Raw genomic sequence first — 13,230 nt, 5'->3', positions numbered from 1 at the left:
CAATCAGTCGCCACACGTCGACCAAGGTTGCAGGCTGTTGGGCCCGCGGTGCTTCGCACTTGCCCTCTGGCTTTGCCGCTAAGCCAAGCCCGAGCGCTCCTTGGGCCCAGGGGCTACTGTCGGCGTTCTGGGAACGGGGGTCCCCAGACTTGCCTACGTGCGGCCTGCGGTGTCGCTCCACCAGTGGCCCAGTATGGCCCGTCTTCGTCAACCAACACTCAAGACCCTCGCGAGGGGCCAAGCCTCACGGGGCGGACGACACAAGGCCTCCTCAGGAGCGGCCTCACCAGGCAGGCTCGCGAGGAGGCGGAGAGATCAAGGCAAGGGGTACCTCATGAGGTTCCTGTCACGCAAGCCATGACGAGCAAGGCCAGGCGGGCGCCAGGCAGGCGCCAGCCCGCGCAGTGTTCTCGTTTCCTCTTTTGGTGCTAAGGGGGGAAGCGCAGGTGCGGAGTACCGAGGCATTAGGCAAAGGTTTCCATATCGGCGCAACAAGACCAAGATAAGCAGGACGGCAGGATGGAGGTCATCGTGTAGCCCATGATAGCGTCATCACCAGCGCATTTGGCAGGCGAAGACCACCTTTGGTCAGGATAGCTTGTACTAGTTGTCCCATTTCAAAATGGCCATTGTTGGATCCCTTCCCGCTCAATATTTGGGAAGAGGACCAGGGCCTCTATAAATAGAGCTAGCCACCACAATAGAAAGGGATCAAATCCTTCCAAGCAGAACACCACACCAGGTCAAGAACACCTCTCCTCATGAGGTTGTTCTTCCCTTGTACTGTCCATCATCAGCCCAAGAGGCAATCCACCACCACCACACAGGAGTAGGGTATTACACCACAACGGTGGCCCGAACCTGTATAAATCTTGTGTCTCTTGTGCTGTAAGTTCATCGATCTAGCTTAGGGATCGCGGCGAGGCTGGGAGCGAGATTCGGTAGGAGGAAACCTTCGTGCGCACCCTAGTGTTCGAACCTTAAGGGTTTTGCCGGAACCCGATATCCGACACCCCTTCATCATCCATGCATGCCTCCCGACACTTCAATCACGCATACGCACACACAAAAACACATCCCCACTCTTATTGATAATATTGCAGTTCTACCTTCAGTTTGTCTAGTAGGCCTCTCCCACCATCTTTGAGAAGCAACTCCATCACCCATCCAACACTCTACCCCCCTCTCTCTCTCTCTCTCTCTCTCTCTCTCTCCCTCCCTCCCTCCCTCCTCTCTCTCTCAGTCCTAACCTATTTCTCGTCCTTCACTTATGTATGGATGTCGACCGATCTCCCTCAAGACATAGTTGGGTCTCTCCTTCTCAACACACATATGAGTCGATCTACCTCTCTAGTTAGGCCTTTGTCTCCCCCTCCCCGCACACACACCGATACATTGAGAGCGCTCTAGTCATGTCTCCCTGCCACACACAAACTTGCCCTGTGCCCTCTGACGTTCCGGTAGGTCAGTCGCCCTATATCTTTGACTTACAATCACAAAATTTCAATGGCTCTCTTCATCGATCTTGCACCCACCCACTTGATCCTCTCTTCAACTCTATCGATATCTATGACCCCTCCCTCTCTTCTCGTGAATTGCCCCCTCTATATATGATATAGATAGGCCTCTATTTCACACACATTGCATGTGTCAAATTTTTGTTTGAGATATCATCGACACATATTCCCACAAATACATTCACGAAATCACACCCCCAACAAAAAACACTCACGAATGCACACGCCATCTGTCTAGGTTTGTATCTCTCTCTCACACACACATAGGTGGGGGACGTGCATGAAGACAAGAGGTGCACGCATGGCGCACGTACTACCGTCTCTTTCCCAACCACACCCGCGCGGGTACACGATGGAGCTCATTTCTGTACGAAAAGGAAGCCCACGTGGTTATTTGACACTTGTACTGGTTGTCCACTTGATGGAGGATCATGTACCACGGGTGAACAAACAAATTGCGACTTGACGCATTATGTTAAAAAAGAAGCAAACCATGTGGGGCCTACCTTAGAGGCAAGGCTCTATACACTGGAGATGCTTTGTACGTATTAGTTTTGATGTGTCCTGTCAACTCATAGAACGAGGAGAAGCTTGCTTAATACGCCGTCTCCCCCCGCCCACGGGCGCGGTGGCTCACAAAGTCGCAGGACGAGGAGAAGCTTGCTTACTACTCTGCCTTACACCCGCACCCTCGCCCACGCGCGTGGTGGCTCGTAGGACGAGGAGAAAATTTTACTACTCCCTCCGTTTACTCCTCGTACCTACCTTGGTTAGAAAGATTATCATATTGTTTGAATTATATGTTCTTTAGTAGACTTCAATATGAACTACTAGTACATACTCCAAACACTGATGTATATAGATGTATTTTAGAGTGTAGATTCATTCATTTTGCTCCGTATATAGTCCATATTGAAATGGACGTACTAGTACGCACTCTCCTTTGCCCCTCTCCACTCGGCCCTCGCTCGACCCTTGCCCACGTGGTGGACATGTAGCAATTCATTCGGTCTCACATAGCCAGAATGATATATACTGCAGTACCATTATGGCTCGACTTCCCGAAGAGGCGAAGATCCAAGCGCAAGGTTAATATTTTTGAGTAGCCAAGCGCAAGGTTTATAGGAGAATGAGTAGTAGTACTAGTAGTACGTACCAGTGGTATGTACTGTATGAGGAAGAAGGCAACAAGATGTATGTTTTGTGTACAGTCTCTTCTTATAGGACGTGCTAGACCTAGTAGACCTCATTGTTGCAATGAGAGTACTATCATATATGGCACGATTCAGAGTGGTGGGCAACGGGAATAATTCAGAGCTGCTTAGTCTTAAACCCCATGAAGAAGTCCCATCGAAATGAATAGCCATCCTCTACACGTGGTCCTATGAAAAATGAGTAAATGAGACAAAAAGAGAAAGAGACAAAGTAAAAGAATCACCATCCTTAGATCCAGCCCTATTGTATCAGTGAAATTTCTATGTCATGATTGACATGGCTATATTATTAACCATGCTGCAGAGGTAGAAGTGTAACAGCCCCAAAATTGGGTTACCAATTTTTGTGCTGTTATTCCTTCCTGGCACTCATTTTCAAAAATCTTTCTCCTGAGTTTTGCTGATGACTCTGAGATTTCTTGTCATTTCCAACCTTTCAAAACTTGCTCATGTCTTTTTCAGTGGGCAAGACCTCAGTTGCAGCATCTTAAACTCTCTGAAACCCTAATTCCAAATTTTTGGGATTTGAATATGCCCTTTGTGATTTCAAAGGGGCTATCATTTCCTTGACCTGTTCATCATCCCATTTGTTCCTAGAGACCCTCCTATCCTTTTCAACCTTGGATATGCAAAAATATTGCCAAGTCCCATGCAATATTTTTGAATTATGATTTATTCCTTTTCTTGCCTTTCTGAGGAATAAAATCAAAAGGCATATCTAGCCATCTCCTAAATTTATGTGAATTTGTGGAGTTGATATTTATGCCTAATCCAAGCTCTGGCCATTATATTGGCCATAATTAAATAAGGAAAATTGCATTTTCCTATTTAATACCAATATTGCATTTCTGCCATTTTCTAAAGGAACTACTATTTTTATAGGAGGGTAAATTCCCACATAAATTGTGGATCTTTTCCTTGCTATATAATCACTAGTTCCATCATCACCTCATGTTCATCAGTTCAAAAATTGGGCACATGATCCAATGCAAGTTTCTGCCTTCTCTGAAATTTTGCAAAGGAAGTGCTCTATTCCTAATTCCTATTGAGCTGCAAATTGGCAGGGTGATTAATATTGATAAATCACCCATGGATACCAAAGATGAGCTCAATACAATCATCCTAGCTCCCTGTGCAATGTTTCAAAGTTTCTGACCAGATTGTCACTTTGTGAAGGAAGTACCTTCATAGAGTTTCCAAATGGGATGAAACTTTGCCATCCTCTCAATTATCCCAAATAACTAGCCTTCACCCAAATTCAGCTCATTTCATTGAGCTATGTGAGCACAGGAGCAATTCTTTTTTTTTTCTGTCCAAATTTTCATTTTGTGAAGCAAGTATATTTTATCTTGCTCCATTATGGCTAATTCCAAGCCTTCTCCTATCCATATAAACCACCTACCCAAGAGTTTGGCTAATTTTAATCAGCCAATATTTTCCTAGAATTTTCCCAAGTTTATGGTCAAAAGTAATGCTTGTGAAGCAAGTACCAATTTGGCAAGTCCATTTGGTGTGATCTTTTTATAGCACCTACTTATGACCAAATCATGAAGATTTGCCAAGTTATAGCTCAATCTAACCCCCCTAGTGAGTGCTTCATCATCATTTAGTTTCTGGACCAGATTTGGCATTTGCACAACAACTATGTTAAATCATTGTCCTAATGAGCTCATAATTCCCAAGACCATAGTCCTTGCTACCCTAAGCCTCCTAGACATCAAGTTTACCGTTTACCTTCTCTGGTTTACTCTCTATGATGTTGCCAAGTTTGCAACAGTAAACTTGTGGAGCTTGGTTTACTCAGCTCTATTTGTCTCTGTCCAAACCTTTACCGTAGTAACACGCTATCTTCGAAGGACTACATAGTAGACATGAGCTGGCATCAGTAAAACCTCCAGGAGCACGCTATGCCAGTGGTGACCACGAGGGCAGCCAGCCAAAACGGTGGTCTAGCCACTGTTCTCGTCGGCAACGCTGCTCGGACTATCTCTGGCCTCGCCATTAATGTCCCACAGCTCCCCCTCGCCGTCCTCTTCCTCCTGGACCTCTGGCCGCCTCCGTTTTCTTCTCCGGCGAGCCATTCCAAAGACCGAACAGTGAGCGCCCGTGGGCCCGTCTTCTTCCTTGCCCCTGTCATCTTCCTCCATTCGTCTCTGAGCGCCCCTCGTCTCCGTGAGCCTCTGCTGCTCGTTGTGATTCCTCCTCGTCGCCTTCCCGCCACTGCCCGGGAGCCTTGGTCGTGCCTGTCGTCGTCGACGCGCGGACACGTCGCCCGCCGCGTGCCACCTCCTCCCATCCTTCCCGAGCTCTTCCTACGAATATTTAAGCACGCCCCTATCTCTCTCGCAGTCCACCATACCACCTTGAGCCTCTCCACGAGCCCAGAGCCCCTCCCTGACCTCCATTACCGCCATGGCTGCCGTCGATGACCGGCTAAATTCGTGACGACCGGAGCCCCTTTCTCCCTCCTAGAATCCCCACGAGACCCTCTGAACTCCGCCGGACCCCCCCCCCCAGCTCCTCGCCTCGTCGCCGGAGTCAACGTGGCCACGCGCCCAAGTTCGGCCGCCGCACTCATCCTCGATCGCCGCCAGCCGCCGTCGTTATGCTCCGTCCTGGCAGTGCTGCGGGATCCAAGAGGATGCGCGGCCTCTCCTCGCACTTGCCGGTGCCCTCACACCAGCAGGAGGTGGCCGGAGTTGGCCGGGCCGGCGCAGGCCTCGCTGTTGCCTCGCCCCTCCTCTGATCTGCGCGCGGTGTCGGGAGAAAGAAGAAGGAGCGGGAGGAGAGGGATAAGTCAACGCGGGTCCCACCCGTCAGCCGCACAAGGCGCGGGCTGACGTGGATAAGTGGACGCGCATTTTGCCGAAATACGCGTTCAGTTTTTCCTCCAGGGGCCTGTTGACTGAAATTTTTTCACCGATAGGTCCCTGAACTTCAACCCTTCATATCTCGACAACCGTAACTCCGAATCAGGTGATTCCAAAGCTCACGTTTTCGTTTCATTGAGTCCTTTTTGATGAGATCATTTTCACCATGTTTGCACATTCTGAAAATGACCATTTGGCCCTTGTCCGTAAACAGCCCCCTCCGAGAGAGAACTGTTTCCGATAAATTTTTCCGCGGTTGTTTCTCACTTCTTCCAGGAGTATTTGTCGACCCCCAGGCAAGCCAACCTCTTATCATGAGCCCTGAACTTGCATGTTGACTTTGCTTGCACCTTGTGTGTGTGTAGTTGTAGTTATTTCTTCTCGTTTTCATCTGTAGTTATTCTGTTATGCTTATCATGCATGCTTGTGTTTTCATGCTATCTTTTGCCATGCTAGTTAGAATGTTGTTATTGATAATGCCATGTCACTACTCTACTTTATTTTCATGTCATTGTTATAAAATGCTATGATAATTGTAGTGCACTGTTGGTATGCTAGTACTTGGTACTGTCATGTTCTTTGCGCTATGGTTGTTCACTTGAGAAGTTTGATATTTTGTTCATGCATTGTATGTTGCATGCTCATTGTTGCATTCATATTCATGATGATGGAGAAGGAAATAAAATGACTTAATAATAAGAAACCTCCTCTATCATCGATGGGATCGAGTCATAGTGCCGCTAAATCAAACTTTTTCAGTGCAGCCACATTTGTCGGTATGGGACGGCCTTAATGCAATCTATTGTCGTGCCTCTGGTCAGTGCCTCCAACTAGGGAAGGTTATGGGCGCGCGCTACCCTGATCAGGTAGGCGGACATAAGCCTTCTGTGCCCGTTGTTGAGTTTATGGTACCGGGTCCCCGTGTGGGATCGTGGCCACGACGGTGGTCGTTGTGTCTTTGGTAGACACGGAGCCACCCAGGATTAGCCCAGTGGGGAGTGAGTCGGAGTGGTCGGGAGAGTGTCATGACAGTAGGTCGGTTTCATCGGAATGCCGTTGGTCCACCCGAATGGGATGACAAGGCCATGGGTTCCGTGGTGTGGGTACAGTGCGCTACCTCTACAAAGTGTATTTAAACTATTGATAGCCGCGTCCTCGGTCATGGGCACAAGTTCCTAGTAGGTCACACTATCGGGTCTTGGTCAAAATGGAGGATAAACCTGAAATAATTAAGTTGATTAATGTGGTCGTGATCGCCATAAGGATCATGGTTTGAGGCCAAGTATTAGTCGTGGTTGTGATCACCGTAAGGATCACAGGCCAAGTATTGGTCGTGGTTGTGATCGCCGTAAGGATCACGGGCCAAATATTGGCCGTGGTTGTGATCGCCGTAAGGATCACGGTTTGAGGCCAAATATTGGTCGTGGTTGTGATCGTCGGAAGGATCACAAGATGTCTCTAGTTGATACCTTGAGGTTGGTACGTTTGTGATCCAAGAGTGATCACAGTTGGTATGAGAGTCAGAGGGACTCAGTGCACAAGTTTGGTTGCATTGCATGAGTAATATGTTTGCATTTATAGAACCATGGTAGAACATGAGATGGTTGCATACAGTTAACATGTTATGTCTGCATTTGATATGATTGGTAGTTTATTTTCAGAATAGTTTCATGATGCCATGCCATGCTTTGATTGAGCTTATGCCATGTTTTGATATGCCATGTTATGCTCAAGATGCTATGATATGTTATGTTTTTCAATTGCCATGTTAGAAATAAATTTGATATGCCATGTTGTTGCCATGCTAGTAGATTCCATGATGTTAGTTTGATTTATGTCTTTGGTTGATATCATGCCATGATTAGTTTCTGATATGAGATAGGTTGTTGCATACGCTTGGTTCCTGCTTTGTCTTCTGCTTGTTTGGATGCTATGTATTTGGTTGTCTTACAAGTACATTCAATGTACTGACCTGGCGTGTCATGCCAGTTTTGTAGGTCGTGCCCGAATTGTTCATTGTTCCGTCGTGCTAGGCTGTAATCTTGCCAGTCCTGTGAGTTGTGGAGCCCAGCCAGAGTGATATGCCACCAAGACTTCCGCCGCCATTTAAATAGACTTCCGCTGTCATGTAAGTAGCCTTAGGGCTATGCCAGAAGATTATATTCATCACTAATGTAATCATATACACATGTATTTGATGAATATTCTTGTACCTAGAATGTTGTATCATGGACCTGTCGTGCGTTAGGCGTTATCCTGGGCTGACGTGCGAAGGCCCCCTGCTCCATGCGGATCGGGGTGCCACATGGCTTGGTATTAGAGCAGCCAGGCTGGCATAGATTATCCTAGCATTAGATCACCGCCAACATCAATCCGTAATGATCCTAAGGGATTTGACCCATCCCTGGCATCCGGCATGGCCACTGTTAATCAACAGGTGGCGCAGTCGGGACCGACACGTCCTCACCCCGCTGTCCCCGCCTAGTTATCCGTGGAACATGTAGCAATCCTATCCTTTCTGGTCAGTCACACTGCTTTCCCTTGGCCATTAAGGGAAAGGGGCCATGCCATGCGGGCTTGTCCCGCATAGCTGCCTATAAAACCCCCTTTCCGCTAGCTGTATCGCTCGCTCCTCAGCCCGCCATGTCCCTGCGGAAAAGCTTAGCCAGTAGCTCCCCAGTCATGGCTAGCAGCTCCAAAACTTCCATGTATTACACCCGCACCTATGCCGTCAACCACCCTGGATTTCCACCTCTTCTTGCCGACATGCTCACCAAAGCCTTTGGCGGTAAGACTAGCCCCAATTACCTGGTGTTCCAATCGACACCCGTCCCTCACCTTCAGCGCTTTGTTGCAAGAGTGCACATCAGCCTAGGTCCTGCAGCAGATGTCCAGCCTTTGGTTTTACAGGGTAGAGCCATGCCTACCTTTGGTTTAGCCATTCAAGCCGCTGCTATGGAGGCTATCCTACACCTCCGAACCAACTTCCTGCATGTAGCAACAAGGCGGGAGTTCTGCTTTTTCCCCACTGTGGCAAAAGCAGTAATGCAGCCTTCTTCCGTTAGCCAAGGAGATGATCCCGCAATCGCTTGCCTGGTGCAGTACATCACTGCCCAGGGGATGTTGATTTCAACGCTGCTTGCCGAGTTTAGAGCCATGGACAATAATGTGGTACGAGTCGTCAAGGAAGCTTACCGTTAGGCTCGTAAGTTCGCATCACAAGCTGTTTGCCCAACGCCATCCTAACCAGTGCAATCCTCTCAGCCTATGCTATGGCCCAAGCCAAACATCATCACCCTCGACAAGGCTCTTCTCCGGGTCCACCAGCAGCATTTTCCTGGAGCAATTTCAGCCCCACTACCCCAACCCATAGAAGTGTCACACGTGAAGATGGATATTGGCTCAGTCTTCGTCCTCCGGGAGAGCCCCAACAAGGCCAGTCTTCTGCATGACCTCAGTCATGCAGTCGGTGGTTCCTGCTAGTCGATCGGTCTGTCTGTTCATCCCCGATATGAGGATGGAACCATGTATCCCATAGCGAGTAGTTTCGTTTAGCGCGTAGCGCGTATGTGCTTGTTGTATGCTGGTACTATTGTAACCTATATGCTGTGTCATTTGCTTGCTTGCTTTTGTTTGTGTGTTTGTTTTTGCTCGTCTATCTGTCAAACAGAAATGTTTGACAGGGTTGGCAATGTGTGCTAACAAGATTTTAATCAGCAGAACACATACACTAAAAACAACATTGACTCGTCCCGAGTCTTTAATAAAATACGCGCTGGCATAGGTATATGTATACCAGGAGTACATATACCCACTAGTATTAAAACACCTTAGTGTGAATTGTCTGGTGCGTTTTTCCGTTGCATGTTTTTGCATCTGTCTATTTGTTTAGATTTTACTGCATACTGCACGCATACCCGGTTCACCCATGAGTACATTTGAGCATTACTCAGGGGAATGCAATGCCACATATCCCTCTCTATCTGTGCATCCCCCGTATGCCAGATTTTCCAAACCCAGAACCTCAAAGAGGCCATTGTCATCTGGCCATTTCTCGTCCCCGATTCTTTTTCGTGAACCCAATTGTGTTTCCGGAGAAACACTGCCAGCTTTATTTCTTTTGTTCCATTACAACTTCCCGATACAGATTTCAACTCCGATTCTACCTCGACACCTACATTTCGTGGAGCGATCCGCGAAATTTTTCCCGTGCCCTAAATCGACTCCTGAGCTAGCGTAGCCACCTCACCTGCATCTGGACCCCTTCTCCACCACCATCACTGCCTTGCATGGCGCAGCAAGTCATCATCACTGCTCCACCGCAACACGCGATTACTCCGCCGTCACAAAGCGACAGAGAATCAAGCGTGGTGGAGGACTACCCCGTGCACCATCTTCTTCCACACCTCGAGCCAATAGCCGCGCGTTGTCTCGAGCTTGCTCCTTCCTGATGAGAATCACCAGGAGGATCGATGAGCCGATCAGCGTGCCTAGCAGTGCCACGAGGAACAAACGTAGCGCGACCAAGAACACCTCCTCGCCGAAGGAGCTCGGCTCGATCTCGCTCAAACCGAAGAGGTAGTAGAGTGGCATTGTGTTTGTATGTTGGAAGCAAGTCGCATTGCCGTTTTTATAGCCCAACCCTGGTGTACGGTGAGCGGAGTCCAGGAAACTCGCTCGTCTCCCGATCACCTGCGTCCAGGAGGCGAATCCGCGAGCAGTGCCGACAAGGTGCTGGCCCGTGACATGAGTGCTCGCTGCACCGGTGCCGTGCATGCCGCGCACTACGGCGCTAGGGACCTCATCGCCGTAGGAGCTAGATGCGCACCGCGCCAAGCTACATACGAAGCAGTAGCACAGGAGAAGCAGCTAGCCGGAGGTAGAAGAAGGAGGCTGCCGGTGGGCCCTGGACCAACGTGTCAGCAGGTGAGTCCACTACTCACTGGGTGCATCTAGCAATTTTTTGAGAGTTTGATCTCGAGTGCCCCTAGCCATGGATATACCCGTGTTTGCCCCAATCTCTTCCTGGGTGTACCAATTATCGGTGCCCCAACTCGTTCCAGTTTGACCAAAGGGTTAAACTTTAACCCAGAGATTTTTCCTCGGAGTGGTTATCTTTTCATTGTACTGTAACCCTAGGAATCTCGAGGACGAGATTCTTTTTAAGGGGGGAAGGTTTGTAATAGCCCCAAAATTGGGTTATCAATTTTTGTGTTGTTATTCCTTCCTGGCACTCATTTTCAAAAATATTTCTCCTGAGTTTTGCTGATGACTCTGAGATTTCTTGTCATTTCCAACCTTTCAAAACTTGCTCATGTCTTTTTGAGTGGGCAAGACCTCAGTTGCAGCATCTTAAACTCTCTCAAACCCTAATTCCCAATTTTTGGGATTTGAATATGCCCTTTGTGATTTCAAAGGGGCTATCATTTTTCATCGATCTGTTGATCATCCCATCTGTTCCTAGACACCCTCCTATCCTTTTCAACCTTGGATATGCAAAAATATTGCCAGGTCCCATGCAATATTTTTGAATTATGATTTATTCCTTTTCTTGCCTTTCTGAGGAATAAAATCAAAAGGCATATCTAGCCATCTCCTAAATTCATGTGAATTTGTGGAGTTGATATTTATGCCTAACCCAAACTCTGGCAATTATATTGGCCATATTAAATAAGGAAAATTGCCCTTTCCTATTTAATGCCAATATTGCATTTCTGCCATTTTCTAAAGGAACTACTATTTTTATAGCAGGGAAAATTCCCACATAAATTGTGGAGCTTGTCCTTGCTATATAATCACTATTTCCATCATCACCTCATGTTCATCAGTTTAAAAATTGGGCACATGATCCAATGCAAGTTTCTGCCTTCTCTAAAATTTTGCAAAGGAAGTGCTTCATTCCTAATTCCTATTGAGCTGCAAATTGGCAGGGTGATTAATATTGATAAATCACCCATGGATACCAAAGATGAGCTCAATCCAATTATCCTAGCTCCCTATGCGATTTTTCAAATTTTCTGACCAGATTGTCACCTTGTGAAGGAAGTACCTTCATAGAGTTTCCAAATGGGATGAAACTTTTGCATCCTCTCAAGTATCCCAAATAATTAGCGTTCACCCAAATTCAGCTCATTGCATTGAGCTATGTGAGCACAAGAGCAATTCTTGTTTTCTGCCCAAATTTTCTGTTTCTGAAGCAAGTATATTTTATGTTGCTCCATTATGGCTGAAAATAGTTCCAAGCCTTCTCCTATCCATATAAACCACCTACCCAAGAGTTCGGATAATTCCATTTAGCCAATATTTTCCTAGAATTTTCCCAAGTTTCTGGTCAAAAGTAATGCTTGTGAAGCAAGTACCAATTTGGCAAGTCCATTTGGTGTGATCTTTTTATAGCATCTACTTATGACCAAATCATGAAGATTTGCTAAGTTATAGATCAATCCAACCCCCTAGTGAGTTCTTCATCATCATTTAGTTTCTGGACCAGATTTGGCATTTGCACAGCTACTATGTTAAATCATTGTCATAATGAGCTCATAATTCCCAGGACCGTAGTCCTTGCTACCCTAAGCCTCCTAGACATCAAGTTTACCATTTACCCTCTCTGGTTTACTCTCTAGGATGTTGCCAAGTTTGCAACAGCAAACTTGTGGAGCTTGGTTTACTCAGCTCTATTTGTCTCTGCCCAAACCTTTACCGTAGTAACACTCTATCTTTGAAGGACTATGCAGTAGACATGAGCTGGCATCAGTAAAACCTCCAGTGTGCTATGCTAGTGGTGACCACAAGGGCAGCCAGCCAAACGGTGGTCTAGCCATTGTTCTCGTCGGCAACGCTGCTCCGACCATCTCTGGCCTCGCCATTAATGTCCCACAGCTCCCCCTCGCCATCCTATTCCCCCTGGACCTGTGGCCCCCTCTGTTTTCTTCTCCGGCGAGCTGTTCTAAAGACCAAACAGTGAGCGCCTGTGGGCCCGTCTTCTTCCTCGCTCCTGTCCTCTTCCTCCGTTCGTCTCCGTGAGCCTCTGCTGCTCATCGTGATTCCTCCTTGTCACCTTCCCGCCGCTGCCCGTGAGCCTTGGCCGCGCCTGCCGATGCTATGACGTCACTGACTCGCGGACACGTCGCCCGCCGCAGCCAACTCCTCCCCTCCTTCCGAGCTCTCCCTGCGGCTATTTAAGCATGCCCCGAGCTCTCTCGCAGTCCACCATCCCTCCCTGAGCCTCACCCCAAGCCTAGAGCCCCTCGCTGACCTCCATACCCGCCATGGCCATCATCGGTGACCAGCTAAATTCATGACCACTGGAGCCCCTTTCTCCCTCCTAGCATCCCCACCAGACCCTCTAAACTCCGGCGGACCCTCCCAGCTCCTCGCCTCGTCGCCGGAGCCACCGTGGTCACGCGCCCAAGTTCGGCTGCCACACTCATCCTCGGTCGCCGCTAGCCGTCGTCGTTATGCTCCGTCCTGGCGGTGCTGCGGGGTCCAGGAGGATGCACGGCCTCTCCTCGCACTCGCCGATGCGCTCACACCAGCGGGAGGTGGCCGGAGTTGGCCGGGCCGGCGCCGGCCTCGCTGCTGCCTCGCCCCTCCTCTGATCTATGCGTGGTGTCGGGAGAAAGAAGAAGG

Source organism: Triticum aestivum, chromosome 3B, assembly GCF_018294505.1.
Source record: "Triticum aestivum cultivar Chinese Spring chromosome 3B, IWGSC CS RefSeq v2.1, whole genome shotgun sequence".
NCBI classification, from domain to species: Eukaryota; Viridiplantae; Streptophyta; class Magnoliopsida; order Poales; family Poaceae; genus Triticum; species Triticum aestivum.
Note: the sequence above shows the minus strand (reverse complement) of the source record.